General features: G+C 42.5%; 1 long non-coding RNA gene across 1 annotated transcript in view; it reads right to left on the bottom strand.

The window, feature by feature from the left end:
* Positions 1–351: 351 nt before the first annotated feature.
* Positions 352–5,723, bottom strand: part of LOC111724299 — a 14,385-nt gene continuing 9,013 nt past the window's right edge. Inside the window, exon 3 of the long non-coding RNA XR_002772621.1 lies at positions 352–482. This is a non-coding gene — a long non-coding RNA (uncharacterized LOC111724299). The remainder of the gene's footprint in view (positions 483–5,723) is intronic.

Genomic DNA, 5,723 nt, shown 5'->3' with positions numbered 1-5,723 from the left:
CTTTTTATCTTTTAAGGAGACTGGAAATACGGATTTTAATATGAAATCTTCATAAATGTTTTAAATTTGGCAACTGTTCAAAGAAATAAGTACTGTTCAGGCCAAAAAGCCTACACAGATTTGCAAGATTAATTTGGCCTTCAGGCTGCCAGTTTTGCCCCCTGTTGTGGACAAAGTCTGCATTTGCATATGCGTTCTTACTAAGTCTGCAGGTGACCAGTCCAGGCAGCTCTGGGGGCCTCTCTTTGTCCCCTAGTCTAGAGTCATCAAAGTGTGGTGCTGTTATCAGAAGTCTTCAGGAACTTAATAAACATAGATTTCTAGGCACCATCTTGGGAGCCCTAGGTACAAAACCTGGGACTAGCCATTTTAACAGGATCCCCAAGTAGTTCTAATACTTACTAAAATTTGAGAATCGCTGGCTCTGGGTCCTGCGGAACCTTGGGGATTAAGATAAGACATTTGAATGTGTCCTCAAAGCTCTGGAAAATCATTGAAAATGACAGTATTCAATTTGTGTATCAAAAGACAGCTCCAATTATTGTATACCCCCCCCCCAGAAAAATGTCTCAAAATGTGGCCTTGGCCACACCTGCTTCAGAAACCTATTGTGTTGAAATGCAGATTTCTAGGCCCTTCTGATCCACAATTTCTCACATGTTATAATCACAATAGGCAACATGACTGTGGCAAGGTCATGTTTTTTAAGCACTTATTATAAAACGCAGATAATGACCTTGAAAGAAAGATTCCATTATGTCCATTTTATAAATAAGAAAATGAAGCCGAGGAAGGTGAAATGTGTGTGGTACTATTAGGGACATATATTTTTATATTTATATATTTTAATATTTATATATTTTTACATACACATGTGTTATTAGGTTTCCACTTTTTGCCTTTGCAAAATTAAAAAGGCTTAAAATTTAGTAACAATAACAATGTTTAAGATAAGGACTAGAAACAAAAACCTCGTAAGAGTGAACGAAGATAAATAGACTCAGAAAAGAAATCAGAGGATTGCTGCATTGAAATATTAAGCAATAATAATAATAATAATGCAAAGAAAGTAACATGCACATTGTCAAATAAGAGTATGTCTACTATAGAATGCTTTGACTCTGAGGTTCAGTGTGGAGTCATCAGTTAACGACTTATTTTTTTTTCCAAAGTCTCAAAAAATAGACAACTAATATTTAAAAATGAAAGTAAAAGATAATTTCAAAAAACAGATGATGCCAAATCTTATAGACAATAGAAAAAGAAGAAATACTTCAAAATCTGGATACACCTGATACTAAAATTGGAGAAAATATATTATTGTAAAGGGGAAATTACAAACATATTTCACTTATAAATGAGGATACAATATCCTAAACAACATACTAACAAGTCGAATTAAAAATTAATGTTTAAGTAATGTTCTTTGGTCAAAATGAAATCCAATTTAGGTGAGAATTAGTCATTATTTTCTTCTTTTTTTTTTTTTTTCTTTTCCTTTCCCTCACCCCCTCCCTCCTTCTCTGTCTGGTCACCTTCTCTGAAGGTGAAATGTGTATGGTAGTATTATGGATATATTTTAAAAGAAAAACAGCGTCCTTACCCTTTAGAGATATGTACCCTAATATCCATCAGTGACATTACATGACCTCTGGGGTTTTGCTCCAATATAGCACAATGGGAGGGGTGTATGGGCAAAGCTAAACTTGCCATGAGTTCATAATTATTGAAATGGAGTCATGGGTATAATTGGGTCCTTTATATGCTTTAGTATTTTTCTATGTGTATTATTTGCTATTTTTTTCCATAATAAATGGAAATAAAAGACTTCCTACCACTGCATCAAGCATTACAGAGCTTGATAATATATGGTTGCTATGGCTTTGCCCATTATTTGCACCTTACCTGAATATTAGCAGGAGTCCAGTCATTAAGAATCCCACACAAACCTGTATGTATTTCTAGAGATTTGTTTTTTTAATGACTCATGAGTGTCTATACTTCCCTCAATGTCATAAGTTTGTTTAGGGCCAAGGGCCCACATAATCACCTCACCTGGCACGGAGCCTTTGGACTTGGTGGGTATTCAATGCTTGCCAAGTGGACAGAGACAGCCTGTGGGCACGGAGGAGGCTGAGATGACCCAGAGTGCCCAGCACACATCTCTGTCATTATCATTATGCCAAATGGGAACACCCCAAGCTTTCCTCCCCGGGGTCCCTCTTTGAACCGGCAGCACACACTGTTCCTGACGACTCAGACCATTCCATCACACACACACCCCTGTATTCCTGCCTTTGCCATAATTTTAATGTAAATTTGCTTAATCAGGGGGGCATGTTTGGTCGTCCCAACCAGACCATGAGCTTCTTAAGAGTGGAAATAATCTTCTTCAGATCTCTGTTGCCTCCAGGCATAGCACAGAATCTGTCCTGGGGTGCATGGGCAAATACCACATGCCATGCCAGCCACAGAAGAGCTCTGCTCGAATCGCCCTTTAAGAGAGCCTGCTGGGGGCACATAACTGACTGCCAGCTTCTCTGTGCTGCCCCTTTGGGTCCATCACTGCCTTCCTGCCAGGCCACACTGCCCCTAGGCCATGACTCATCAATGGCTGGGCACACTGGGGACACACAATGATGGTACTGTGCCACCAACCTGGCAGATAATTTCTGGGAACTGTCCCACAGTCTGACGGTCCTCCTACCCAATCCTTTGCACCCTCCTTTCCCAGGGCTGAGATCTGCAGCCAGTCCAAGGCCTGCTGAATTCTTCACAAGCATCCCCCCCAATACACCCCTTGCACGTTTCCCTCTGTTTTAGCACCTGCTGCTTGGAGGCCCCAAACTGGAACATATGGACTGTCTGCCTGCCACTCACCAGCAAAGTTCCCAGGGTCCCTTCCCTGCACACTTCCTTGTTGCCATCTAAAGACTTGATGGGAAATTCTTATCCTGAAACAAATTAAATTCTTCTGCACCAAGCTAGAACATTCTCTCTTGAAGTCACATGTTGCAAAAGAATGAACGAGGGGCCTCTGGGGACCTATATAGGTCACCTGGCACTGTGACCTTGACAAAGCACTTCCCCTCATGACATTTCACTTTCTTTATTCTTAAAAGGGAAGGTCATAAGATCTTCCTCCCTCCTTCATAGAGATACAGAATAAACATTTGTAAAAATGGAGGCGGGGGGCAGGGACTAAGCTGCCCTAAAACAGCGCTGTCAGACTTTCTTGTAAAGGGCCAAAGAATACTTATTTTAGGCTTTGGGGGACCACATGGTCCATCACAACTACCAACTCTGCCTTGGAGCACAGAAGCTGCCAAAATCATCACATAAACAAAAGAGTGTGATTGTATTTCAATGAAACTCCATTTCAATAAAAACTGGTGGCGGGCTGGATTTGGTCTGAGGGATGTCATTGGCTGACCCTTACCTGAGAGCAGTGATTTTCAACCAGTGTGCCAGGAGAGGATCTTAGGTCTGCCACAACAATTTTTAAAGACATTTATTACAATATTTTTGAAAGAAATTCAAAGCACAGCAAGGATATTCTTTCTTTCCCTCTTTTTTTTCATCGATATAATTTCAGTGTGCCGCAGAAGTTTAACCGTAGGTTCAAGTGTGCTATGAGAAAAAAAGGTTGAAAAACACTGCCCTAGAGTCATGGGATTTTATGGTCGGAAAAGATAACAGGTATTCCAAGGTTCCAGGTAACCAGATCTTTCCTCCTGCATTCATAGCAGACCTGACTAATCCTTCAGGAAGCACCTTCCCACAGAGCTTAGGAGAAGCCTCGGAATCCTTCTTAACACAGAGATCCAGGCCAATCTTTATAAACACAGAGAGCCAGACCAATCATAGCAGTGTCCACAACTTTTCCCTGATCTTGTTCCATCCCCACAACTCCCAACAGAGAGAATCGAGACCAGTCATTCAGTAACAATGAATATAAAAGTATTTTGAAATGTATAAAGCAACTCTTTAATGTCAAATATGCTGATCTGGAGCTAAAACCCATCCATGTAAACTAAAATATAAATAATAACTTAAGTTATTTCATACAAAACAATCATGATTATTTTCTGCAACAGAAACAAGTAGAGTCGAAGGTCCCCCTTCCCGTCTCCTGGAAGGTAGGCAATGATTCTTCTAGCTCAGTGCTTTTCAGCCTTTTTTATTTCATAGTGCCCTTGAACCTATACTTCTGTAGCACACTTAAATTGTGTTTAACAAAAAAAAAAAAAAAAAGAGTAAGAAAAAGAAAATACTTACTGTGCTTGAACTTCTTTAAAAAGTAATTTAATTAATGATTTTTAAAAATTTTCACGGCACACCTAAGACTTTCCCTGTGCCATGACACACCACTTGAAAATTACAATTCTGGTAGGTACAGACAAATGCCTGCTCTTTTTCCCTACTGGCCAAAAATGCACTGGGCTCTCGGGCCCAGGCTGGCGTCCAGGAAGCCAGGTCTATCCTTCCTCCCCTGCAGGACGACACAGGTGCCGAGAGACGGCTGCAAGCTATCTATGTGCCCTCTTAGCAAGTGTCAGCAATAAAGCAAAGCCGTCCATAGACGGGACCCAGCTCTCCCCTGCCTCTCTTCCCCTTAGAGGCTTTGTCATCGCATTTTGGGAAGTCAACCTTGACGTTGCCTCTTCTTGTTCATCAGACAGATCAATGTCTTCTGTAAAATATGCAAATACTCAGGACTCAAAAGGTCCTCTCCTGCCCCTAAGAAACCAATTCCCTTACAAATATTAAATACATGAATCTTTGCCTTGTGGAATCTGATGATAGTCAGGGAGCATCTCTGCAGGAAAGGCATGTGTACCACAGTCATCCCAGGTGCTCCAGCCTCCACGATCACCTCTTCGTTTACATCCAAACAACAGTAACCCCAGACCAGTTAATACAATCATTTCCGCAGAACGTATATAGCCCTTCTCATCACTCAGCAGAGCACCTAACATCTCAGCAAGAAGCACATGTCTTACGACAACTTTGTGTGGTTGGGGGTCCCTGGCGATCCCTGGCCATCGCTGCCTGACTAGGAAGTCTCCCGGGGCTCCCTCCCCACACCGAGAGGGTGCTGCTCCAGAACAGATTTCAGCTTCCAGCCTAGAATGCAGGATATAGCACATTTTCACAACGTGGCACCACCCAGGTTCTCCTGCTACAAACACAGGTACAAATTTTCTCACAATTTCAGCACCCCAGAGGAGAGCCCAGCATCAAATAAGCGCTCCTAACTCCCTGCCCTGAGAGCTGCTGGAGGGAAGTGTCCTGGGGATCGGGACTACAGGGTCAAGTCCTGCAAAGCCAGGGACTGAAGTTTGATGCTTCAGGGCCCTGGGCACCTGGAACAAGTGTGACTGCCACACCTTTCCAGCCCACAATTTCACCTTCCCACCTGTGCCAGCCAGCCTGCCTTCGCTACCAGGGTGTTGATGTGGGGAAGCAAAGGGAAAAGAATGTTCTAGAGCAGTGGTTCTCAAACTTCCTAATGCTGGGGTCCTTTAATACAGTTCCCGTGGGTTGCGACCCACAGGTTGAGAACCACTGTTCTAGAGAGTGGAGGGCGGGGTTCTGCGTGGGATCCCGGGCTCTGTGATCTGTTATATAGCTGGTCACAGTCCCCTTTTCCTAAGTAAAGCCCTCTCTGACCTCTCCATATGAAAGGTCAGCTTTCTCTCAAGTCTTTTTTTTTTTTTTTT

The sequence above is a fragment of the Otolemur garnettii genome, unplaced genomic scaffold (assembly GCF_000181295.1).
Source record: "Otolemur garnettii isolate 467f Iridium unplaced genomic scaffold, OtoGar3 scaffold00021, whole genome shotgun sequence".
NCBI classification, from domain to species: Eukaryota; Metazoa; Chordata; class Mammalia; order Primates; family Galagidae; genus Otolemur; species Otolemur garnettii.
Note: the sequence above shows the minus strand (reverse complement) of the source record. Positions and strands in the feature narration are given on the sequence as shown.